This window comes from Canis aureus, chromosome 5 (assembly GCF_053574225.1).
Source record: "Canis aureus isolate CA01 chromosome 5, VMU_Caureus_v.1.0, whole genome shotgun sequence".
Lineage (NCBI taxonomy): Eukaryota > Metazoa > Chordata > Mammalia > Carnivora > Canidae > Canis > Canis aureus.
The window spans coordinates 4,014,075-4,027,092 of NC_135615.1; the positions used below are offsets into that span (position 1 = coordinate 4,014,075).

At 38.4% G+C, this 13,018-nt stretch overlaps 1 long non-coding RNA gene across 2 annotated transcripts in view; it reads left to right on the forward strand.

Moving 5' to 3' along the window:
• LOC144313624 (uncharacterized) overlaps positions 1–1,174 on the forward strand; it is a 241,323-nt gene extending 240,149 nt beyond the window's left edge. Inside the window, exon 5 of one of the 2 annotated variants that reach the window (XR_013379244.1) lies at positions 927–1,174. This is a non-coding gene — a long non-coding RNA (uncharacterized LOC144313624). The remainder of the gene's footprint in view (positions 1–926) is intronic. The other variant, XR_013379245.1, reaches the window with a different exon arrangement.
• Positions 1,175–13,018: the final 11,844 nt, after the last annotated feature.

Genomic DNA, 13,018 nt, shown 5'->3' on the forward strand with positions numbered 1-13,018 from the left:
GTGGAAGACAGAGTAAGCTGTAAATTCAGTAGAGTACTGATTGCATTGGCTCTACAGTGGCCACTAGATTTGTATCTGGTGATCCTCAGGGACTTTATACAGTTCAGAATTGAGTTCTAATTTTATGAAACCTGCAAATTTACAAAAATGACCCATAACATCTCTTGTTAAAACTAAGATGCTGTAATTATATCCTAAAATGCACTAAATAATTATATCATTTTTTCTGTGAATTTAAAGTTTTAAAATAATTAAAAGTATTGAATAAGTAATGTTATTAATTATTTTTAAACAAGAAAAACAGGGCAGCCCCCGTGGCGCAGCGGTTTAGTGCCGCCTGCAGCCTGGGGCGTGATCCTGGAGACCCGGGATTGAGTCCCACGTCGGGGTCCCTGTGTGGAGCCTGCTTCTCCCTCTGCCTGTGTCTCTGCCTCTCTCTCTCTCAATCTGTGTCTCTATGAATAAATAAATAAAGTCTTTAAAAAATAAATAAATAAACAAGAAAAACTACCGGAACTACCTGCAAAATATAGCATATACCAACTCTTCTAAAATGTGAACTAGAAATAAGTGGGAGCATTGAAGACCACACAGAGAAGGCATTTTGGCAGTAAAATTTCCACTGGTATGAAAGTCTTTTATAAAATTTCAAATTTTTCACAGTAGAATAAAGATCATAGTGAGATTTGCTTTCTAGCTACAGTTGGTGATGAGATAATTGTAAGCAATGAACCCCTTTTTAGCATATTATGGCTCTGGCACACATGTTAATATAATAACAGTATTATATGGAATTTTAACTTTCAAAGTGATCTTGCTATGGCAGGATCAAAAAGTATTTAAATTTAGATTTATTTTGGAGTGTTGTCAGTGTTAAACACAACAGCCATGATTGTGTAATAATTTAGGTGTATTTTTTGTTCTAGTTGTACAGATAATTGAAGAAATATCTAAGTGATGTTGTTTGCTCTGACCATGAAGAACCTTAGCACCTGGGGATCCCTGGGTGGCGCAGCGGTTTGGCGCCTGCCTTTGGTCCAGGGCGCGATCCTGGAGACCCGGGATCGAGTCCCACGTCGGGCTCCCGGTGCATGGAGCCTGCTTCTCCCTCTGCCTGTGTCTCTGCCTCTCTCTCTATCTGTGTGTGACTATCATAAATAAATAAAAATTAAAAAAAAAATTAAAAAAAAAAAAGAACCTTAGCACCTAATTTAAAACCTCTGCTGGTACTCATAGTATATATGTTTTGTAAATTATTTATTTTGTTCATCTTTTCTTACATTTTCCTTATCTAAGTTATTTTTAGCCTGTTTCATGCACAGTGCTGTAAATCACCTCAGTTCCTTGTTTTTCTTTGTTTTTTTTTTTTTTTAAATATTGTTTTTAAAGGAGAGGAAATAAAATTGATGGAATAAATGACATATAATGGAAGTATTTGCTTTCGCTATTGTTATGTTGCTAAATAATATATGACAGAGTCAGGGCTGGAACCATCTACCTATTTGCCTTTCTTGAGGGCTAGATTCTAAATGATTATACAAGTATCAAGTGGGATCACTCTTTAAAAAACTGCAGCTCTACCCTCAAATGATTCACAAACTAGTTGGAGAGAGAGAGAAAGAGAAGAGGAAAAATTAAAAGAGAAAGCAAATAAACCCATGGACCAAGAAGCCATTCACGTAGCTTTCAAGGGCAGAGAGGATGTGGTGCAGGCTTGTTCCTTTCTTCCCTTCTCCTGTCAACTCCCTTGAAGTTTGCAGCCTTGAAGTTAGAGACCAGGTCTGACTTAAATGAAGTTGAAAGAGACAGGGCAAGTCTGGCCATGCAAAGCTCCAAATCAGGGGAAGTTTCTTTCTAATGGGGTAACTTGGTGAGCAAGTGGCACTTTTCTAGACATCAAAAGGTAGTCAAGAGTAGGGGGGGAAGTGCCAAATGCATTAACCAACCTAATTGAAAATATTTTGTCAACAGGCACCTGTGAGACCTTCTGCTATAGACATCAGTTTGGACCCGGTCAGTGCAGCTATAAACTTAGAATGTGTGAAGTCTGGAGTGTTGAGATGCTTCCTTGAACCACACCACAGATCTAGTGTCATTTGTGGTTGCTCCCTATAGTTTGTCCCTATGTGTTTATGCAGCTCTCTATATATCAGACAACATGATTTTCAGTTTGTAGACATTCTCCAGAGTGAAAAGAGAGAGAGAGAGAAAGAGAGAGAGAGAGAGAGAGGGAAAAAGAGAGAGAGAGAGAGAAAGAGAGAGAGAGAGAGAGAGAGAGAGATTGAGGTAGATAATAGAAATGACTTTAAAAAGTGCTTTCCTCATAGGTGTTTATAAAGTCTATGTTGAATATATAAATAACGAAATAAGTGAAAAGTAAATGATAAAGCAAATAAAGTAGATACTCTTGATTAAGGACCTGAACTAAGAATGTTGTACAATTTATGTTAGAGAGAGATGATCCTAATTTGATCAGAGATATACCTGATCCTTTCAGTGCAGAAGTGCTGTGTAACAGTTTTAGGGATGTAGCAACTTGGAAAGCTATGTCCTTTGATGTTATTTTTACTAGAAACAACCAACATGACATGGGACAAGTTATAACATTCCTTTTAAAAAATAGAGATAGATCTGTGCTTTCAGTGGATTAGCAAATAAATATATATTGCTGATGATCAGTATATGCTGGATTGGAAAGGAGTGTAAGCAGGAGCTCTGCTTTCAAGTACAGACAAAACTGAAACTCACTAGGCAATCAGAGGAAAGTACAAAGCAGCAAGCACGCAGTAAATGCTGAACTTGTATGCTGGAAAGCTATAGGAAGTCAGAAAAGGTTGCAGCAACATAGATGGATCTTGAGGACATTTTACTAAGTGAAATAAGTCAGAGAGAGAAGGACAAATACCATATGATCTCAATTATATGTGGAATCCTAAGAAATAAAAGAAAATGAAATGAAATTTAAGCTCATAGAACAGTCGGGTAGCTGCCAGACGTAGAGAGAGGGAGAGGGTGAAATGAGCGAAGGGGGGAAAAGGTGCAAACTTCCAGTTATAAAATAAATATCTTATGGATGTAACACACAGCATAATGCACAGTATGGTGACTACAATTAATGATACTACATTGCATATTTAGAAGTTGCTGAGAAAATAGATCTTAAAAGTTCTCATCAGAAGAAAAAAAATCTTATATCTAAGTAAAAAAAAAAACCCTATGTATCAGGATGGATGTTAACTAGACTTACTATGGTAATCATTCTGTAATGTAGTCAAATATCAAATCATTATGTTGTACTCCTGAAAGTAATCTAATGTTGTATGTCAATTAGACCTCAAAAAAAAGTCAGGAAATGGAGTGCATAAGTCATTAAATCACTGGTAGCATCTGAGTGGGGCATTCAAGAGGTAAAGGAGAAGGGGTTTTGAGAAAAACATTTTGGGTCATGGAAGGGGTAAAATTAAAGGAGAGGTTCTGAGGGACGTAATGTAAACAAAATAATAGAGGGAGTAGGATAAGATCAAATTGTAGTGGCACATGATTCTGTATATTTTGCTGCAAAAAGACGATTTGAGGACTACAGGCAGGATGGAAGGACAATATATCATTAACAGTACCACAGCTAATTCTTTGTTATTTTAGTAACATGAAACTGAGAAAGAAATGAAGGGATAGAGCAGCCCCCAATTCCTGATTTAGTCTCAGATTACACAAAAGTTTTCACCTGTTTGACCAAGTTAAAAGCATAATAAAATGGATGGGTTTAAGTATTGACCATTTCTCCTTGACAAGGAGACAAAAGAACCCAGAAATTCTAGAGAAGTGGAGGGATTGATTGTGGGGTTGATTGTGAATTGGGAGAAATTAGAAGCCAGGGGATGGATTTAAACATTTCTGTAACCCACTGACATCAGTGAGTTTTTCTTTGGCCAGTATATTCATTCCTTCTTTGGTGCATTTGTTTCTTCTCTCCTCAGATATTTATTCTGCCTTCACTATGGAAATGCCCTGCTCTAGTATTGATAAGGGATATTCCTCTGAATAAAGGACGAACTTTCAAAGGTGCTAGGATCTATGGGACAATTCATGTATCTTGCTGAATCACCATTGTTTATCAGGTGAAATGTAGAAGCAGTATTTGGTAGGTGAATGGGCACCTGTTGCAGGCATGGAAATCCCTTATTCAGGGAAAGTTAACTAACTTAATCATGGATCATGCTGAGTAATTTTCTTTCTTGCAGGGCCAGAAAATTCAGAACTTATTTCCTTCTCAACTCCCACTAAACGTCCCTTCCCCCCAGTAAAGACAGGAGCATTGGTTGGGTTGGGTGGGGGGCAGGATGGAGGGAATCCCACCAACCACCTTTACTTTTCTTGTCCTGGTTGTTGAATTTAGAAGAAAGAGTAATGAAGACTTTGAAAGGTTTCTCATGGTGGGCAACAGGAACTGCTCAATTTAATCTGTGGCCTTTTCCTTAATTTAAAAACTACAATTCTTTCACTTCAAATGGACTTTGATCTTTTTTTCTAACTAGTCTTTGAGGAAATACACCCTGGATAATTTGTGTCTAGTGTATATCCTATTGATACAAATGTCAGGTGTACATACACCCACTTATTGGGTTAGCCTAATTTATCATTACTGGATTTTCATGTCTAGCCTTGGGCTGGGTTATAAGAGAGACAAAGTACTTCCACATTTTCTTCTGCTTGCCAAAAATTTCTCTGCATCATATTATTTTGAGTCTTTGGTATTTTTTTTTTCAAATCTTGCTTAACTTTATTTGTGAGCTTCTTTTAGTATCTTTATTTTTGTTTTGTTCTGAAAGGTATTTTAGAGAGTAGTCTTTTTTTTTTTTGGATTTACAAATTATTTAAGGCAGTGTTCTTTAATCAACCAGAATTCAGTGTTTTTAATTGCGTTTTATGAAAACACTTTAGTGTCAAAGAAAGAACCTAATATAACACTCTGTTGTATTGACTTGTCAGTAGTAGTAAATTCTAGTTGAACCATGGTGTTCATTAAGTAAGTAGTGAACCTATCTGGGATGCCCAGTCCATCTTATGGCTGAAGAGACGGATGCATGAGAACGCTGTGTGACTTGCTCTTGATCTTGGAGCTGGACTTACTTGCCTCTTGCCTGGTGTGTGAGGCTCTCCCTGTGTCAGACTCCTTTTGAGACTACTATCTTCCCCTTTAAATGACTTCTACAAGTTCCATTCTGCCTTTGGTGCATTAATAATAACGCTGGGCCTGTTGGTTCTGCCTTGCTATGTCAGAAATAGGAAGAGTACCTCAAGGAGGCATGGCTGTGTTCTAAGAGGCTTATGAAGGTCCCTCTGGCTTTTTCATATACCACGGAGATGTTTTTAAAAATTGCGTCTCACCTACTACTCTGTGCTTACCTTTAATGTGATGCAGTGTTAGTTACACAACCAACAATAAAAAATTCCACTCCTGATGCCTATACAGTCCTTGCTTGCTCTGTAATCCTCTGCGAAGATGTTAGACCGATACATACTTGGATAATGGAAGGAAGGGAGATTCTAGAACCCAGGGAGAAGGCACGTGTGGACATGATTTTCCCTGAAAGTTACTGGCTTCAGGTAAACAGTCAAATGGTTAACTGCAAATCTGATTTATATCCTCATGGAGATTGAAAATGCTGGGGTTTTCCAATTCTGTGAGTTATGCTTTGTGTGTTTGTTTCCCCAGCAGCACTGAGTTTTCTGACTTTATTTTTTTGCCTTGACTCTATCTCCACTCATCAAGTGGTGACCTCTCAGTCACCCAGACTCGCCCTTGGTGATGCAAACCTTTCTTTCTTTTTCATCATGGGGAATAGCATCATTGCACTCCATCCATCTGTAGTATTATACATCTTTATGACTTAGTTTTAAATTGCTTATTGATTAATTCTGCTATTAAATTATTTAGACTATTTTAAGGTTTGAGAGGATATAATTTTTTTTGAGGGATTCCAGCTTTTTTTATTTTTCCCATTTTACACAAAACAAAGTAGAAGAATACAAGATTAAAACTGCAAAAGTAGTTAATTGGGAGAACATATACACACAAAAAAAATCCAGATAGCAAGACAGGCTTATCTACAATAAGGAAACGCATGTAAAAATTAAGGTAGTTTGTAGTTTTCATATTAAACATTAAAAAAAATGCTACAATGGGTGCCATTGTTTACAGTAATATTGAAGGGGGAAACAACACTTATTTAGGGACAGATATACCACAAGGTCCAGCATCAGTGCAATAAATTCACAAATCTATATTACAGCTAGTTAATCAGAGTTTAAGAACTGTTCCCAAATATAATTTTAATAGAAAGAAATCTTAATAAGCTCTGTGTATAAAAACAAAAGAAACTATCAGTAACAACTGCATTTTCCCCTTGACTTGTTCATGCAAATTGTGGGTATAGTGTAAACTAGAATTTACCTTCGCAAATATTTATTCCATAATTTTTCTTCAATTTTACATGAAACTTAGTCACTAATACTTAGGGTAGCATGTAACTGTATATATCCACTTGCGGTTGACCTATTTCTACAATTTATATGGGGTTTTTGGTGTGCTAGATTCCTATCACATGGTATAGGGATGCATTTTCCATAGCTGACATTTCTCCTCACACTTGCTTGGTGAAATAAAAACATTCTTAGTATCAGATGATGATTCTTTAATAGAGGTAATTTTAGGTAGAACATGCTTAGCAGTTAGTAGGGACTCAAAAAGATATGTTGAATTAATGTGTGAAAATAAGCTGGACCAGGGTGAGCAGAGGTACAGAGAGTGGAGCATGCAGGTATGTGTAGGAAATAATGACAGCATTTTGAGGACAGGAGTGAAGAGGGGAAGTAAGAGTGGATAATTCTATGCTCATTTCTAATTTTCCTCTTCCTCTGGCACCACCCACAAACACCTCTTCCTCCACTCAAATCTTTTCATTGAGACTCAGGCCCAGATGGTTCTATTACTCCCACTGTGTTACATGATGTCTACCTCCTATAAAATTCTTGTTCACACTCGTTCCTTGTCATGTAATGGCATATTATGTTGTAGAATTTTCATGGGGAAAGGTCAGGGGGAGGGATGTTTATTCTTAATTCCTCTTGTTTCCAGGAAGAAGGATTTTTTCTTAAACATAGTGGCTGCTTGCTTGAATTAGTGAGCCTGGGATGAGAAACTGGGCACTCATGACTTGGCCCCTTCCTCTCATCCTCTCTTAGGAACCAGGCTGCCGTACACATTATTCTTTGCTGCCTAAAGAGATTTTTGAGGGCAACTTCAACATAAAATCCTGTGGGTGTCCACTGTGTCTATGACTGGGTGGTTTTGCCTAGGTCTGGGAGTTTCATATCAAGAACTCCATTATTGCCATTCACCAAGGGCCTATATTCAAATCAGCCATTCTCAGTAATGAAGGTATTATTTTGATCTCCATTTTCCTGCTCCTTGCCTGTTTCTTAATTGACTTAGAACATAGTTGTGGTAACCTCAAGTAAATATTTTACCTCAGCAATGAGACCACAAACACAAATAGGGATGAGTGGACAAAAGTACATCCACTCCTTGGCCCATTCACTCTTTTATTCTTTCAGCAGATTTTTGTGGGTTATATACTATATCTTCTGTTGATAGATGCTTTTTTGCTTCCTTTCTAGTATTAGGGCTATATGATAAACATGTTGGGACTCAAATATTTATTGATTTGTTGATGTTAAGGAACTTGGACTTTATTTCACAGGCAAAGGAAAGTAATCAAAAGTAAATGAGACAACATCAAAGTCTTCCTTTCTCTCATCCCCATGAGAGATGAGGTTTAAAATCTAATGGAAATGGGGATCACATTGACTTAACTGCACATTCATGTATAAATAATTGGTCCTTTCCTACATGCAGGTTTTGCTTGAATTAGATTAAAATGCCATGAAGTAAATCTAAGGAGTGGGGGAGTGATGGGTGGATGCAGAAAGGGGGAGGTTAGGAATATTTAAGACATACTTAGATAAGTAAGTCTCACTAGACGGTGGTGGCACACTTAGCGCACCATAAGTGATAAAGAGGTCTTTCTTCTGTCTGTCTTTTGCCATTTCCTTATCTCCTTGCAAGGTATCCTAAAAATCATAATGAGTAAACAAAAATTCTGCTATTGATTTTTATACTCCTTTTCTCCTTAAAGCCATAGAACCAGTCCTGCCAGGTTGTTCATCTGGAATAGCCCAGCTCTTTTGACAGGTAGTTCCAACTAGATTTAGAGTCTTAAATTTATTGTATCAAGATATGGATTGTGACACTGGTACTTGACAGGAAAGCTACAACCTGGAAGACTCACATCACTGAGTTTATTTACAACAGAGAAATGTAACATGTCAAATAGTTGCCTTCAAGAAAAATTTAGCTGGTGATGAAGGAAAACCATCTTTTTTCTTTTGCCTGGGAAAATCTTAGCCCTACTGGGCTATGTCTGGGAAAAGATTCCCATTCAGGCTCCCTGCTGCTAGGAAAATTGGCCTAATCCAGGACAGAATTCAGCTCAGAGTAAATGGAAGTGTGACAGATTCTACAGGCAGAGTCCATGGGGCTCCACCGAAAATCTGGAGTCAGTCACCACATGTCACTCAAAAATAGCACCTTTTTTTTTATCAGAGACATCTCATATAATCAAAACCAAAGTCTTTGTGGTTCTGTTCAGAATGGTGTGTGACTTGTCACAATGTGTTTGCGAAGTCAGAAGGAGCTTGAATGAACATGTGTGTGTTTAATTCCCTGGCCACATCCACCTCCACAGCAGAGGCTGGTGCTCAGTATGATATTGGTTTTCACCAGCTGTTTGGAGATCGAGACACATGACAGGTGGGTAATGCTGGCAGACTCAACAGCTTGCTTTCTGATTGCCAAGAAATAGATTGGCTAGTTACAGATATTCTGTGGAGTTGGATGCTTTATGCATGGTAAGGGAAGTATGGCCACCCTGATAGGGAAAGACAGCAACATATCCTAGATGTGCTTGGGTGGTCCCAATGTCAACCACTGTAGACCCTGTCAGATCATGTGACAGACCAGTCCAACCCTGTCTAACCCTGATATATCAGTGCACATGTATAAGTTGATTAACAAGCAACAGACAACACCTCTTTCTTCCAAATTGCACTCAGTTGTCACAGGGTCTGAAATTTCATCATTAGGAATTTAATACTTGGATCTTGAAGATATTGAAACCTTTTGTAAAATTTTCAGGAGCCTCTGTTAAAACAGCTGCTTTTATAAGTTATTAAGTTAGAACTCTTATCACAGGGTAAGTGGGTATCAGGAGTGGAAGAAAGCCATTTAAGTCGTGGTTTGTAGGGCAATGAAAGGGAAATTCAATTTTGTTCAAAGTCTAGTCCATGGTTACACCTCATATAGTGTTATTCCAATTTATTTGCTGACTTCCCTAAAACAACTAGAGTATGAAAGTGTTGTTATTGAGAGAAGCCAAGATTTTGTTCTGTTAAAAAAACACTGTATATTTTGTTAAAAAATGTTAGACCATATGTAGTGCCCCTTCCAATAGAAAACACCAGAGGTTGTAATCAAGATAGTGAATGGTAAGATTCCTGGGTCTCTGATATTGGAGAGAACTGGAAGAGAATTAGGAACTAGAGGATAGGGGGAATTAGAAGGATATAATCAAATCTTACAAAACTTAATTTCTGCTTTTCTTCTTTGCCATAGGGCAAAAATAAACTTCACTAGAGTCAGAGAGTTCTCAGAAAACTAATGGGTTCCCTCTTACTCAGTTGGAAGTGATTAGGTCTCCCTTATTGGACATACATGATCAAGAGCAAGTGGAAGCTCTATGGAAGAAAAGAAAGGCACATCTTACCACTGGCTGTGTTCCTGTGGGACTAAGAAAAGTTTAGTAGGCTTTATTTGACTCAAGATATCCAAGTGTTTTCAGTTACGCAAAATGACTAAATTATAGAGATCTGCTGTACCACATAATGCCTATAGTTAACAATACTAAATTGTACACTTAAACATTTGTTAAGGTACATCTCATGTTAACAGCTTTTGTCACAATTTAAAAAAGAGAAATCTTGGGGATGCCTGGGTGGCTCAGCGGCTGAGCACCTGCCTTTTGGCTCAGGGCGTAATTCTGCGGTCGCAGGATCGAGTACCACATCAGGTTCCCTGCATGGCGCCTGCTTCTCCCTCTGCCTACATCTCTGCCTCTCTCTGTGTCTCTCATGAATAAACAAGTAAAATCTTCAAAAAAAAGAGAGAGAGAAATTTAATTGTACCTACATGTTTGCTTTTTTTTCTAAATGGTTTCTTAATTGAATATTCTTCTTAGAATCATTTTTGATAGTATTGTGTCCTGTATTCTCAGATTCAGATAACTGTGTCTGTGGGAAGTGAACTGTTTAGAACATGAGAAAGCATTGCTTACTAGTGGCACTTTATTGCTTACTAGTTGACTATAGTATGAGGACATTGGAGAAAATTAAAAAGGCCAAAAAGGTCCTAACCCCCTAAGCTGTCACCACACCACTGAAATTAACCTTCTTTATTTTTTAAAAAGATTTTATTTATTTATCCATGAGACACACACACAGACAGAGAGAGAGAGAGAGAGGCAGAGACACAGGCAGAGGGAGGAGCAGGCTCCATGCAGGGAGCCTGATGTGGGACTCGATCCCCAGACTACAGGATCACGCCCTGGGCTGAAGGCGGCGCTAAACCGCTGCGCCACCTGGGCTGCCCTGAAATTAACCTTCTAATACCTATCGCCTTCTCTTGGCCAGATCAAACAGAAGAATTTCAGTCTCTCATTGACCTTTCTGTGACATTTGACACTGTTGACTAACATACTCTCTTCTCCATTTCCTTCTCTGATGCACCTTCTGCTAGTACTCCTCCCACTGCACAGATTGCTTCTTTTCAGGCTTTTCCACGGGCTTCTTCCTTGCACTCTTTGAATATTGGCATTCTTTAAGACTTTATTGCTCTTGGACCTTTTCTCTTTCCTCTCCATTCCCTTGTCCCAGATAATCCTCCATGTGCCCAGGGCTTCTCCTGCCTACTGTTTAAGCCTGGAGCCCCTTTGCAAAGCAAATAAAGCCCTTGGCTCCATGTCATGCTTTTTTGTCTGACTTTCATTTTTAGCTTTCACTATTTAACTCCCTATGTCCAAAATTATAACAGTTTCATGATATATGCTGTTATTTGCACAAATCAGGCTACTCACTCTCTCCATACCTTTGTTTATGTGTCTCCACTGCCTGGACTCACTTCCTCCTGGCCTAATCTCCTGGTGAACTCCCTTTGAGGATTCCTTGGACTTCATTTGACAGGGTTAGTCATTGTCATCTTTCCTTTTCACTCCCTCTCCACCTTATGTTTCTCTGTATTTCCCCACTTACACTGGATGTAATTTTTATGTTTTCTATTAGCATATTACCTGTGTAACTTATTTTGTATCTCCTGTCACTTGACAATGACCATATTGAGGTACGTAAGAAAAGTCAATAAAAAATTATAAACAGAATGCATAAGGCCAATCTTTAACTCTTGTAAAATGGCTGGTTACATGGATCATGGTTTGTTTGACTTTTTTTTTCTCATGTCATACTCTCAAATTTTAAGGACAGTATTTGTGAAGTCTGAAGTGACTAATTTCAGATGCATTTAGTCAAGTGAAGAGAGAATGACAGAAGTGTTGTCTCTAAGTACCCCCTGTTTATTCTGTAAATTGGATAAAATTAGATTGCCCCGGTCTCATCACACTTCATCAGTATAGGTTCCCATTCAGCGTATCTCATATGTTTACTCAATCTAAATAAAAATCTCACCCCAAACCCTAACTCTCATCTGATAACCCCACTTTTTACTTTACTAGGAACATACATGTCTATTTTCAGAAATACAGAGCATCAACTCCCTGTCTGTCCATCTTCCATCTCAAATTTTTTTACAATGTTATCTTCTCTTCTGTTGTAGAAAAAGCCATACCCTTCTCCTCTGATCCCTCCCCTTCTCCTTCTCACTTCTCCTTCTCCGTCTTCTCACTTCCTCCTTTTTTTCCTCTTCCATCTAAACATGCACTCTTACTTGCTATTATTTTCATTGTCCCTGCCTTAATTTTTTTAAACCTCCAATATAGCCTTCTTTGCTGGTTCTTTTCTTAGTCTCAAACATATTCAACCCTTCTCTATCTTAAAAATACTTCCCCTCAAATATGCCTACCTTTCTAGGTCTCAGCCCAAATCCCACTTCACAACTGCCAAAGTCTATCTTGGACTTTTGGCGATCACTCTGTTACTTCTTGTCTTGCTGAGATCACTTAGCAATTACTCTCTTTTCAGGTCTCATCATCTTGATCTCTCTGTAGAATCAGGCACTGTGAATCAGATACTCTTGATTGTCCCTTTCCCTCATTTTTTTGGGGTATCCTTTCTCTTGTTTTTGGTTCTGGCCTTCCTGACATTCCATTTTAGCTTCTGTATGTTAGTTAGGGCTGCCGTAACAAGGTAGCACAGACTGGGTGGCTTACACAACAGAAATTAATTTTCTTGTAGATCTGGAGGCTAAACATTTAAGGATCAAGTTGCTATTGGGGTTGGATTCTTCTGAGGCCTCTTTCCTTGGCTTGTAGATGGCCATCTTCTCTGTGTGGCTTCACATGGTCTTCCTTCTGTTTGTGTCCTTGTCCCATCTCCTCCTCTTATAAAAACACCAGTCATTTGGGATTAGGGCCCACCCACATAACCTCATCTTACTTTAATTACCTCTTTAAAGGCCCTATCACCAAACACAGTCAGTCTGAGGTGCTGGGGGCATCTGACTTCAATATATGAATTTTGAGGGTTGGCAGTTCAATCTATGACAGCTTCCTTTGTTGGTTCTCCCTCTTTGCCTCTCTTATTTGCTAGTGCTCTCAGGGATTGTCTCAGACTTATCTTTATGCTCTATTTACAATAGTGTTTCTTAAAATATGATTCCAGTACTGTACCTGTA